Below are 14,416 nucleotides of genomic sequence, written 5' to 3' on the forward strand. Positions count from 1 at the left end.
TTTAAGTTGAAATGTTTGCATTTGTTTATCCCCTTGGACTAAGATATCTTACCACCATTCTTCCATTTTGGGCACAAATTTATGAATTTGAAGCCATAAGCTCTCAAATATGAATGACTGATTTCTGGGGGCCATTTTTAGGTCAATCTCTAATTTGATAGTCCAATGATCAGATCCTAGGCTTGGTAAGATCACTTCCTCCACAAACATATATCTAACTAATAGGTCTTTCAACAAGAAAAAGTGGTCTATGCGACCACCTTTTTGATGTTAGCTCCCATGGCGGTTGTTTCAAGTATGTATTCCATTAATCATATCCACATCTACTATTTGTAACTCCTGGATCTGCTCTTCAAAATAGTAGTACCATTGGTTCCATTCTTCGAATCCCACCTTTTTCCTCCTCCATACATTACTCACCCTGAAAGTATCTATGTAAGTCCTTAACTCAATGAGAAAACTTTCTTTTTTCCCTAACATAGAAGGTCCATAAACCGTCATTAACCGCAGAGCCTAGGTGCCTGAAATGCCCTGACAAAGTATTGGGAGTGGCTATCTAGTCATAAAAATAAACCCATCTAGGGTCCCAAATCACCGCGATGCCACCGATGCTACCCTGTGAATCTATGGACATGGATCCACTTCCTTTCTAGCATCTACTCATGTTCTATTCTAGCTTAGGGCTAGAAACTTGTCTCCTATAATAATACTATCTCATGCATTTCCTTCTCAATTTAGATCTTAGATTTCTCTGCTTGCTAGAGCTATTTATGCCTCATATATTTTAGGACACAATTTTCATGATGCAACTGCATTTGATTGACGGGGATACTATGTGATCTTGCTGACCTAGCCTGAATTCAAACAAATTCCCCTACTTCTCTGAGCACTTCTAGTGTTGAATTATGCCCCTTCCTATTCCGGTCATTTGGAATTGGCTCCTTGGATTTGTGCATCTGGGATGCTTTTTTTTTTCCAATGATCAACATCGTGGAGGCTCCTTATACTTGGGCATTATTCGATCTCCATTGGCCATATAATTGCAGTAAATGTTGTAGCTATTCTAACAGATTATGTTTTTCCTTTATTCTTGCCCACGCATGTAGGAACTTTAGCATTATCTTTTCATCTGCATTTAAGTTATCTTGTTGATCTTCTGTCCCTAGGATTGAGCTCATATTAACTAGTAATTCCTTGAGATCAGAATTATATGTTGGTTCTGCCTTTGGCTTATGTTTTAAGGGGTTTCTCCTTTCCCACCCGCTTGCTTTTCCACCTCCATCAGATTCCCTTCTAGTTCATCTTCCCATTCTTCAACTTCTTCTCCAGATAGGCCCTCTTGATTCAAAACTACAAATGGATTTGCCTTGGGGTCTTCTTTGTGCATCACATCTCCTTTCTCCTACAAGGTTTTGTTCTTCTAAGGGCAATTAGATTTTCCTTTCTTGTGAGAGATCTTCTGAAATCCATCTGATGTATCCTGAGGTTTGCTTGCCTAGAGCTCAACAATTGTCAATAGATAATCCCTTAGCAAGTTCTCATACTCATGGCAACAATGACATTGAAAAGGACATGCTCGTAGTCTAAGGGTTGGGTCCAAATATCATAATGGTACTCTAGATCAATTGACTCCAATAAGGGTTTTGAGATGTTCATGTATACGCAAATCCTTGCATAGGAGGCTACTTTCAGGAGGTATTTTCATGTTATGCACGCTTTCCATTGAGCTCCCAAGACTGGGCTCTCCCCCTTTCCAACACCTCTGCCATATGAGCTTGCAACACCATCGACCTTCTTCGCTGATCCATTGACTCTGTTATGATAGGAGGGGGTTTCTCCCCTCCTAGAATGGCCACTCATGGGGCCAATCAAGATTCCATATTAGGTGAAAAACACCCTGATCTGGCATCTCAATGCTATAAAAGACCTTATAACCCTAAGTATTCAATATTCAAAAACCCTAGCATAGCTCTCTCTGTTCGACCTTATGAAATTATTCTTATATAAGAATAATTAGAATCATTTATTAAAAGGATTAATATGCCTTCTTTCCTTGCCCTTGCAAATTCTAAGTTTATATGTTTCTTATGGAAGGCTTAAAGGTTGTTGTAGTTATATACCAGGCATATGCATTGTAATGCATGTATAGTTTGAATTTCAAATTTAAGGTCAGACAAGTGTTGGATGTGAATAAATGACAAGTGATGTATAGCAAGGTGGCCGATACAAAAATATGTTTGACATAGACTACTAGTTGTTCTTTATAGCTATCTCAAAGTTTCCAATTTCAATAACATTTCTAACTATACAAAACATAATAATATTTTATGAGTTTGAAAAAAATTGTACAATAAATTTTATAAATCTAAATATATAATTTTTGTAAAAATATTATTTATTTTATTTTATTTTAATTATTCATTTTTCAAATCCATATTTTAAATTCAAATTGTGAGACTCTATTACTTTATGTTATAACTTCTATAAACTTAACCATTTCCCCCAAAGTATTATACATTGCAATAACAAAAAGTGAAAATAAAAAATTATCAGAATTTTTATTATCATGCCCTTCGTGTGACATGTGCACACAACGTCATAGTTTTACAGGAATTTAATAATTTACAAAAATTTACAAAATCATCATGAAAATTTGGAAAAAATAGTATTGCACTAGTGTTATTTGTGCTATGCAATTCCACAAACTTTTATAAATAAACACCATTAGTTATCTATATAGTGGTACATGTCCACATACATAAGTTGTTTCCTAACTTTTATTAGATAATATAAACATTACATCCTACTAATGCATCCTATTGCATTTTGATAATCCTGAATGTCAACAAAACTGATCAGGGAAAAACTTGCCTAAAATCAAAATATATATGATTTAAAAATTGTGTGAATAAATAAAGCATAACATAAACAAATTTATATCTAATTCTACATTATATCTATTATCCATAATCGTGGCCAAAATAACAAAAAAAAAAAAAAAAAATGATAATTTGATTACTAAAGTTGTTGAATTCCTTCATTGAATGGCCAGTGGTTGTTGAATTCCTTCAGTGAATGGCCAGTGGTAGTAGATTTGTGAATCATCACCTATCTATTTAATGATTTTCCATATTCCAAAATCCTAGGAAGCGCTCTCAGAAAGTGTGTCTCATGTTGTATTGTGTTCCCTGTATAAACATAGTCAAATGTATATTTTATGTGGAATATCTCTTCAATAATAGGCAACAATGTGAAATTGTGATATCTTTGAACCTCATTGAACCAATTTACGACAATCATGGAGTCTCCTACATGCACACATACATATACTTTATAATGTGTTGAAATTTTAAAAAGCCACTTAAAATTGATGTATTGTGGAAACTTACCTTATTTACATTTTATTGTTTTATATTATCTAAGATTCATTGCTGAGGTATTTCTAATTATCTCTAAAAGTTAGATGTTTATTTTTTCTTCTTCTTTCTTAATTTTTTTATTTTATTTGTATTTCTTATCTTTTATATTATATTATATCTATTTTTATTTATTTTATAATTTATGTGCAATTAATATATTTTAAAAAGTAATTATGGTTATACATTAATCCTAGCAGGAAATACATTTTTAAAAATAATGAAGGTAATTTCTTGGTGGCATATATATGCTTCTTAAAGAAGAAAATCAATAACTAGAGGTAAATTGAAGCGCGACCCCTTGGAATTTTAGAATCCATAATGTAATTAAGCTAGTTGAGTCGTCTAAGAGCATTGTCATCAATATCACTATATATACCCTCCCATTCCTTGAAATGATAGTTTTACACAACTTGATTTGCATCTTTGAGGCTAGATCCAAAACCAATAATATTGAGAGCGGAAGAGAGAACTTAGCACCAGACCATTAATGAAAAAATAAATGCATAAACTGAATACATCCAAAACAAAATGTGAAGAGATAACAAGATACACGATTAAACCTAATTATTTATTAAATGAGAGAGAAAACATTGTTACATCTACATTGTGTAGATGAATGCCCCCTTTTACAAAATGAGGCTCATTATGTATAGCCTTTGTAATTTACAATACCATAGGTAACTACAATGGTAGATACCATAGGTGGATACCATGGGTCAATACCATGGGTGGATGCCACTTTCCATTCAGATCAATCCTCCCCCCATAGGAAGTAGTGGTCCCCATTGTATGAAATTCCCTTAAGATAAGCCTTTGTGGAATAGGAGCATGTTGTGGATGACCCAAAAACAAGTGTTGTGGAAGACAAGGGTCTTGCATGGTTAGCCCATAACCGAGGGTTTATGGATGACCCATAACCATGATGAATGAAGATCCAAGGATATAAATACCCTGTAATGCTTGTATGTCAACTATGATACTAATAGTGTGTGACCTAGCAAATGGACTTCGATGATAATGGTTTTATGTGGTTGACCCATAACCGTGGGTTTGTGGGTGACCCATAACCATGATGAATGAAGGTATGAGGATAGAGATACATTGTAATTCTTGTGGGTTGACTGTGAGACTGACAATGCATGGCCTAGCAAATGGACCTTGAGACATTTTTCTTATCGGTCTCCTTGGTAGAAATTTGGTGGCTTGTCTTTGTAAATTATCACTATCTAAGGAGATGTTGTAAAGGCTTCCTCTAAGTATTGTATTTCAATTCTTGTAATAACACATCAGTCTCTGAAAACCAATTGGGCCCTCAAAAGGATTGGTTTCTTGAGGAACAAATATGGTGAAAGGATCTTCATGTGGGAATATACTCAACATGCATGTTATGCATAATTGTAACCACTCATCATCATTATATCCATTGTGTAGGTTCAAGAGCTCATTTAGTAGATGAATTACTCAACTTGAACTCTTCTTCAATATTTATGTCTTGACTCACCTATATAAGAAAAAGAGAGGTTGAATAGAATCCCTCTTATGATCATGTTGAGAAACTTCCAGACGATTTCATATGCCTAGAAAACCTAATCTCGTGATCTCTTCAACATATTGGCCTAATTTTATGAGGCTTGAAATGATGGGCTTTGCACTTTAGACTTCATTTTCAAGGTAGCCCCTAAAACGAGAACCTATTTCTCTATAAAGTAGTTCCTTTATGGTAGCCTCTGTGAACTGATCATTGGGATTGCTACGACGATCCTCACTTGAAAGAATGGAAATTAAAGTAGCATGTACCTCAACGTGTAGGTTTGGATCATGAACAACATCTTTCAATAATATTGTTGCTTCTATAGGCCTATTCAACTGAAAAATAACTAGTGCTTGTTTCATGTGGCACCCAACAACACTTGGTGCCCAAAAAAAAAAAACTCTTTCATATGCAACTATCACTCCATCATAGTCTTGAAACTTTCACATCCACCAAACAATGCTTGGTGCCCCAAAAAAAAACAAAATATCTTGCATATGCAACTACTACTCCATCATAGTCTTGAAACTTACACATCCACATTCCCCACATTACACCATGCAACAAACTCATTAACAATGGATGAATTGTAGTCCTTAATCACATCATTGTCATTCCAAAGTGCCTCGTATGTTGTTGTGTGGTTGAAGAAAGGGATGAGTGCCTCGGGGCGAGCTTGATGGCATGAGAGAAATTGATGGTAGCTTCATCAAATTTATCCATTGGAAGTCTCACGCTCCCTCTGTAGGACCAAGAATGGGGTATTCTTCAATGAGCTCTATGATTATTCTCTCAGAATTCTCCAGAACATGAACCACAGTAGCCTGAGGGCCTCCTGGATCTGGGGATCCTACACATCTTTAAGCCTCATGCATTGCACAATTGTGACCCGAGACATGGCCACATGATCATCATTCTTCTGCGCATATAAGAGCAATGAGATAAACCCCATCACGAGGCTCCAGTTGATGGGATGAGGGTTTTCTAGGAGGCAAATGAGATTTGAACTCCCACTTGTCTTTGAAATTGTTGACTGCAAAGCTCACTAGTTAGGGGTTGAAGTGGGAGCATACGAGGTTTGATCCTAAGTATCCAAGGCCTTCCTCTAAGAATATATATATATATATATATATATATATATATATATATATATATATATATATATATATATATATATATATATATATATATATATATATATATATATATATATATATATATATCTATTTTATCTTGAACCACACTGCTTCACCAAATTTCACCTCACTTTTGGCTAACATCTCTAGGAAAATGCAGTCGAGCACCCCCAACATGGCCCATCCACAATGGATCACCTCTGTATCTCTGTTCTTTGCAATGATTTCAAGATCTGCTGAGAGCCTGGTAGTGTCCCACCCATAGTCATCAGGAAACACAATATAACAAACACAACATTTTGGATAAAACAACACACGATTAAACGTGGATAATTAGTATTCTTCGATCTCCTACCGAAACCGATGAGATTTTGAATAAGGATGGAAATATTGCATCATTCCCCAACCTTTCCATAGTTAAACTCCAATGGAATATACAATATAATAGTGCAGTGTAAGAGTAAAATTTCGTAGCGTCCCATATCTCAGCCCTCTTGAACAATATAAGATAGCATAAACCCTCCAATTCAACAAAGACAAATGGAAGAAAATGGGTGGGAAGAAGGAAATCTCCAAAATATTGTTTCTCTTCCCAATTTAATATTTAGGGAGACTGAAACTGATAGATTTCAAAAGGACCATGTACATTCTCAAAAAATTGAAAGACTTCACTCACACAACTTTCTTGTAATCAAAATAAGAATGAAATCAATCTCTCCCATTATAATCTTGGAAGCGGAAGCTACAAAGGGTCGAATGATAATGAGTTAACCCCTATTGACATGGAATTGTAACCCACTTTGAAACAATTGATATGGATCTTTGATGTTAGATCATGTTATATCTTTGTACACAGTTCTAGGATGGGGAAGTGTGGTAAAGCATCTAAAGTAATGTTTTGATTTCAAATGGATGACCAATGCTTTAAACTTAAAAAAAATGTAAATCCTAAGTATTTTTGAGAAAACAGAAGGGTTGATTCTTCATTCCTAACAGAATTATTCTTTAAAATGATTTGGAAAAACATAATTTAATAAGATATATAATTCCTTAAACATTCATATTGAATATCTAATTTTTTTTATATATAGTAGATGCGTATAGAAGTTTTTTAGAACCAAACAATACATGTCCAAGAGATGACAAAAGGAAACAATTAAAAGATTTAGAGGAACTAACTAAGACAAACAATTTACAATAATTACTCTCTTTTAATAAATATAACTTTGTAGTGGCTTTCAGAGAGATTGAAATTCAATCTAATCCCACCCAAACTTCTACGTTACCTTGAACATGTGTAGAGAAAATAAAAATTGGAAACATAACTGAATAACAAGAAGAACTTACAGAGATACACAAGCTTCTCAGAATGAATCCAGAATCCTTCTATTATCTTTAGAAATAACTTAGAAAATTACAAGCATGTCACTGGATCATCACAAGGGTTCAACCCTTTCTCCTTTGAATTACAAAATACTTATAGAGTTTGACTCAAAATATCTAGACTTGAATCAAAATTTATTACAAGATATAATATAATCCAAACTGATTTGGATATTACAAAAATATTGCTGAAAAATAGCAAATCTGAATCAATTTGAACACTCTGTAAATATTTTCAAGGGTTGTTGTTTGATGACTGTTGCTGGAAATCTCATTTCTATTCACTGGTCTTATTAATATGTTGTTTGCTCCTAAAATTTAGCATTATGTTATATTCGATGAGCTCACATAATTTATCCCATCTGTTATCATCTGTGATAGAAAAATTTACCAACTTTCTATATGATTCATCAACTTCAGTATATTTTTCAAAAGTAGCCCTAGTTAGAAACAAATGCTTAATTTCATGACGAATGAATAAATCATAATCTAAGCCTTTGATGAAAGCTTTGACAATTATAATTCCTATGATTTTGGCAAACTTAGTCTTGTATATGGCTATCTGATGTAGCCTATGTTGATAGTCTTCAAGTGGAATCAAGTTGACACATGTACCTTGCAAACCTGGGAGTCCTTTCTGATGTAGAGCATTGAATTTTCTGTGAAATTTCTTGATATGAGCTTCTAAGTTTTGACACTTATTCTCAACCTATAACATAAAATTTCTCTTTGTTAAAACTCTTCTCACTTCCAAGGCTGCTTCAATTATGTCTTCAATCCCATATTCTTCAAGTTCATCTTTTGTTTTCGAGTTTAAGACTTTAATTATCCTTGTGGCATCTCCTGATTTGTGGTCTAGATCTTCTTTGATTTCTGCTATTGCTTCTTTTGATCTTCGCAATAAATCTTCTTGTTCAAAAATAATTTAAATAGAAGGTCATAACTCAATTACTGATGCATTGATATCAATCCATATGTTTTCTTTAGCTTGAGATAAAGTTTTTTCAATCAATGATTCATTCTCATAAACTTCTAATTGCTTAGTTAACTTGAAATTCTTTTGAATCTCAGCGAAATATGCATTATCAGTCTTGATTTTAATTTCTTGAATGTTTTGGAGTTGCACCTTAAGTTTCTCAATTTATTGATCTTTCAAAGATAAATCTCCCATGGCCTTTAAAAATTGTTCTGCTGACTCTTTTTATTAGTAGACTGTGTTTCTACTGTGATTACTACTTTTGTAGATGTCCCTACTGTAGAAGTAATTTCTGTAGAAGTTGTCATTGTGGAAGTGCCAGCTGTAACACTGAGTTGCTTCTCTCTTTCTTTAATCAACTTCTCCATTTATGCTTCCATCTTCTAAATTTGCATGTTCTGTTCAACAATCATTTTAAGCATATTTTATTTTTCTTTCTCTAATTGTCCAACTTGTGCTTGTGGATGTCCAGAGGTGGGAAGCTTTAATTGTTTCCTTAATACTTGAATGTCAACATTTCTATTCTTAATTATCTCTTCTGCTTCCTTAACATATTTATGACCTAATCCTAATTTTAAAACTAGATATTCAAGTCCTTTGATTCTTGTATCTTTAGCTAAAGAAGACATTTTTATAGCTTTAATTGAGAATGAATATTTTTTTTGATGATGCTTGCAACTTAGAAGCTTCCATGGTAGAACTTGTCAAGGATGTGTAAATCATCTCCCCTTCTTGCTTGTGTAGATCAATTTTAAGTATAGGATGAATCTATTTGGTGTCAAAAGAAAACATGGAAGTTTTATAATCCTCAGCTGTCCTTGGTACAGGGACCTTTGGCTCCAGAAATTCCAATTGGAACTGTCCCTTCTCACTATCTAGTGCTGAAAGTAACCTTGTCTGTGTTGAGGAAGACTGCTTCCAAAACTCTGCATATGTCAAAGTCTTAAGTGCTTCATTCTTCTTTTTCATTTCTAGGAATTTAGAAAATATACTCTACTACCTCGAAGAAGGAGAGGAAGGAGAAGAAGAAGAAGTTCTGGTTTCTTCTACCTGTTGTAGTGAAAAAGGATACTGTGTTGACAACAAAACAATATTAAGCTCTCCAGAAGTTTGAGCTTCTAAAGGTTCTTCATCAAGATTTATGATTTTCTTCCTTTTAACTACTTGAAATTCTAATTCCTGCAACTCTGGACCTGCATGTGATACATTTTCTCTTGGCCTCTTCAATTCTTTCTCTGTCATTCTTGGATTTTCTAGTATTGTTTGACTGGATACTAGCTCCTCGATCTCCTACAAAGTATTCTCATCCCAATTATCTTTATTTGCATACTACTCAATTTCAGGTTTAGGCATATGAGCATAAGGTGTTGATTTCTATGCAACTCTTACTAAAGATATAATTCCCAGTGGGTCATAAGACCAACTGAAACTGAATTTGAAATTCATCTATTTTAATAAAATATCAACCTCTTTTGTTGCAACTCTTGTGTTGGCTATAAAAGGGTTGACCTGTGCTTTCAATTTAAACTGAGTTTTTTGTTTCCTAGCAACAAAGTGAACCTCATCTACATTCATCATTTGCGTAATAGACTCAAGAGAAAAAATTCTCATTGGGAGGAATACAGGCAACTTGTATGGTTGTAGTTCACATCCATAAATCCTAACTTCAATGAAATTTTGGTATAAATACCAGTCTCCAAGTTTAGTCTGCTCAGTTAGGTATAAAATTCTCTTAATTTCAGTTGAAATTCTAGGAATAACATCACTATTTAATAAACAATTGACCACATATAGGGATTGACAAAAAAAATCACTAAACTAGAATTCTTCAGAAGTCTTTATCATTAATGATGTTTGGTGAATGATCGATCGTGGGGCACCTGTAGCATCCAAATTTTGCAAAGAGAACTTAAACATTTCAGAAAAGAAAGATTGAAAGATATCAACTCTATCTAAAAATGATATATTTTGGTAGATTTCCATTAATGCATCAGTAGAAAATGGATGCAAAGGTTCTTGAGGATTCAGCTGGAGGGCTTGGAAAATTGATTCAGAAGTCACATAGAAAAGGGTTCATTGTTCTGATCTATTACAACTCTTTGGCTAGGTAGATATCGAGCTCCACACCAAGCAACAAATTCTGGGAAATGATAGGTTTGTAGAAAAAAACCGAGGCAATAGGGACTCCCAAAAATAAAATTCATCACTAGCATCTTGGTACTTTTAAAAGGCCCAATTGTGAAGTTCGTATAGATCGAATTCACAATTAGTCTCTGCAATTTTAAAATGAGTATAGACTAATGGGAGTTCATCCAAGATAATCACAGGAGGTAAGTGATCTGAATGAGAAAATTAGTTTTGCTGTGCTAAATTCGAATTCAGAATAGTAAACAAAGTGCTTGAGAATTAGTGGTAACTTTCTAGTTTTACATGAGTTTTTTTTGTGTTTTTATGTAAATTTCTTGAGCAAATTAACATAAGTAAAACACTGAACAACAACATAACAATAATACACTCATCAATTGATAAAGGAGTTCACCCCTCCTGGGCTATGTCTCCTTGGTCCAGCTTCCAATGGCTTGAACCAATCTCATTATGCTCAAAATACTTCAATGATAAAGAGTACATAAAGTGTGTTGACCAAAAGAGTGGCTAGTTTCCCCTTCAAGGAAACATTCTTCTACAAATAATTTTCACTCTAAAGACATGAAAACCTATAGTTAGTCATGAAACAATCAACAAGACAAAGGTTCTCAAATCAAGACCCCATATTCCTTCTGACAATAAGCATAACCAATACAACAATTCACTTGAAGTACTAAAAGAAAGCTTTCCTCAAAGACACAATGAGAAAAGAGAAACATGAGCCACACCATAGATGTCTCAACTATTGCAGAAAACATATGAAGGTTGGTAAACCTCGACAAGGTCCTCTCCATTCTCAAAATCTTTCAAAAACTTATTCAATCTCCTGATTGATCCTAGCACCCATAGACTCAAACCTACAAGAAATATCTTGATAAGTGCTCTAATGGCTCTGAAACCTATTCCATTGGCTTCATAATGCCCAAAAATACTTGTACAACTTCGTTTTGCTCCTCATTTGGTAAAAAAATGAAGAAGTTATGAGCTTCCCTACCTCTTGCACTATTCGCTCTACAAATTCCCCGAAATCTGGCACCAGTCCTACAAATTTGCCCTGAATTGTGCTAACTGGGCGCCAAATTCACGGGATTCCAAGCAAAATTGTAGGCGCATTAATTCGCCTAGTAAGCCCTTAATTCTGAAAATTTGGGCCACATGGGGGGCCATGTGCCCGAGGCTAAGGCCAACGGTGCACCCCCGCTGGCCGGGCCCCCACTCTACTCCGTTAGTGGTCTTGTTGGGTGGAATGCGCCAAAGGGCTAGCCCCTGTGGCTGGCCCTTTTCCCGAATGGCACACAACTTCCATTTTAAATATATGTCGAACACCATAATTAATAAGAACTACTTGTGTGGCGTGTTGGTAACAGCTTGGACTTTGAACTTGGAGGTTGCGGGTTCAACCCTTGCCCATTGCTACTCAGACCTCAACCTGATTTTTTGTGGCCCTTGGGCTGCCACATGGAAACCCCTCATTCTCCACTTGGCAAGCTGTGGTTGGCCACCAACCAACCAATCAAAATCATCCAAACTCCACCAATGAAATTGTGCCACTAGGAACCATCCAATTCATCGGAGGTAAACAATCACATGCAAAGTCACCCTGCCACGTAGGCATGCCTAGTCAGAAGTACAGACTGCTGACTAGGTTGTCTGCATTTTTTTTTAAATTCGTCTATTTAGGAAAACGAACAGAATATGTTTCTGGGAGCATACGGAGTCCGTTTTGCGCAAACCAAGTTGCACCAAATTCAAGATGACGAGCACTACGCACCCGTTCACGTTCACACCAATCCAACAACTTTAAATTGTGAGAAAATTTTGAGCTCCAGATCAGTGAGAGGGGATCATCTATAATGATTTTTTACTTTCCTTTATGTGAAGCAATCGACAAAAAAAAACATACTGAGACAATTGATAAGGATTTACCTGGATATAGGATGATTTCAGGCTGGAAACAATGGTTGAAGTTCATTGTTTACTAGAATTTCTCTTATAGAGGCATTCTTCGGATTGTAGTGACATGCAGAATGAAAATGGTTAATTTGAATAAGTGGCAATGTTTTATTAGGGAATTAATAACGGTTTAAATTGATTAACCATTATTGGCACATAGGATTTAATGCAATGAGACGTTGGCGAAAATAATTGAATGACAATAGTAATCTATCAGTTTAGCGGAAGGGATATTGGTGGTTAAACTTGGCAGAAGACTGGCGAGTGGATAAAAGGTGAGAGAAGGAATGGTGGGAAATCAATAGCAGAATAGTGGTTTGTGGGGGGGTGGGATTGGGGTGAGCGCAATAACTATTATTGTTGAGGTGGGTACCATGATTCACGTGGAGTTACCACGTATCAAACAACGAGATAGGGAAAAGTGCTTTGAGGACCCCCCCGCCCCCCCAGCCCCTTCTGTTAACTGCCGAAGATGTGGGGGGTGCCGCAATCGATTGGGGGTCATTGATCCGGGCATGCCCGATCTCATCCGTCGAGATTAAATCAAACTTTATTGCTACCCGATAGGAATGTTAAATCATTTATTTACAAATTAAATAATCATTCTAAAAAGATAAAGGATTATAATAATACTAATAAAACAAAACAAAGCGATATTTGGACTTGCGCCCTAAATTAGGGATATATATTTATTTATTTTTCATATATATATATATATATATATATATATATATATATATATATGTATATATGTATATATGTATATATATGTATATGTATATGTATATGTATATGTATATGTATATGTATATGTATATGTATATATATATATATATATATATATATATATATATATATATATATATATATATATATATTTATATACTTTAAATCCATTTTTCTTTCTTTCTTTTGATTTTTTTGATTTATCTTTTTCTCATTTATATTTTCTTTTCTTTCTTTCTTTTTCCCTTTTTTTTCTCTTTTCTATTTTTTTTAATTTTTTTTAAACATAAAAGGAAAAGTGGAAAATAAAATAGGGTGAAAATAAGTTACAACAGATCCAAAACGAAAGAGAGAACCGAACACCAGAACATATATGGAAAAAGAAATGCATAAACTGAATGCATCTAAAACAAAATGTGAAGAGAGAACAAGATATAACATAAAACTCAATTATTGATTTAATGAGAGGGAAAACATTGTTACATCTACACTGTGTGGATAAATGCCCCCTTTTACAAAATGAGACTCATTATTTATAGCCTTCGTAAGTTACAGTACCATGGGTAGATACCATGGGTAAATTGTTGGAAATAATACTGAGAGGGAGGGGGGGGGGGGGGGGGTGAATCAGTATTAGCAACTTAACAATATTTCATTTCCATAAATAGATTTGTATACACTACTTCTATTAATGAAACTTGCATATATACGCAACTGTGTTTAGAGCAACTAGCGTATACCTTGTAAACTTATTATTTAGTCAGATGATCTTTAATTTGCGTATCAGAACAATATAAGCAGTAACAGGTATAATAAAAACAGAGTAGACAATCACACACAAGAACACAAGATATAAGGTGGAAACCCAATGTGGGTGAAAACCATCTACTGCAATTTGTCTCTATCTTCTTTTAATAAGAAACTTCCTTTTACAATATTTCTGGACTGGTGCAGTCTTATACCAGCACGCAAGCTTCTACCTGCAGAATGCTACAACCTTCTCTCGTTCTCCAGCTTCTCCTGGAAGGGAGCTACAACCCCCTTAGCTCTTGTACTAGATGATGTACTAGTACGTAGGTTCTGACCTACAAAAGGCTACAACCTTCTCTTTTCTTCTAGGGACCATGTTTCATAAATTTTCAGACAT

At 34.6% G+C, this 14,416-nt stretch overlaps 1 pseudogene; it reads right to left on the reverse strand.

Moving 5' to 3' along the window:
* Positions 1-5,072: 5,072 nt before the first annotated feature.
* LOC149163628 (uncharacterized) lies at positions 5,073-9,687 on the reverse strand (annotated as a pseudogene).
* Between the last annotated feature and the right edge of the window lie 4,729 nt (positions 9,688-14,416).

The sequence above is a fragment of the Pinus tabuliformis genome, chromosome 5_1 (assembly GCF_031772625.1).
Source record: "Pinus tabuliformis cultivar Carrire ecotype Pingquan chromosome 5_1, CPIR1, whole genome shotgun sequence".
NCBI classification, from domain to species: Eukaryota; Viridiplantae; Streptophyta; class Pinopsida; order Pinales; family Pinaceae; genus Pinus; species Pinus tabuliformis.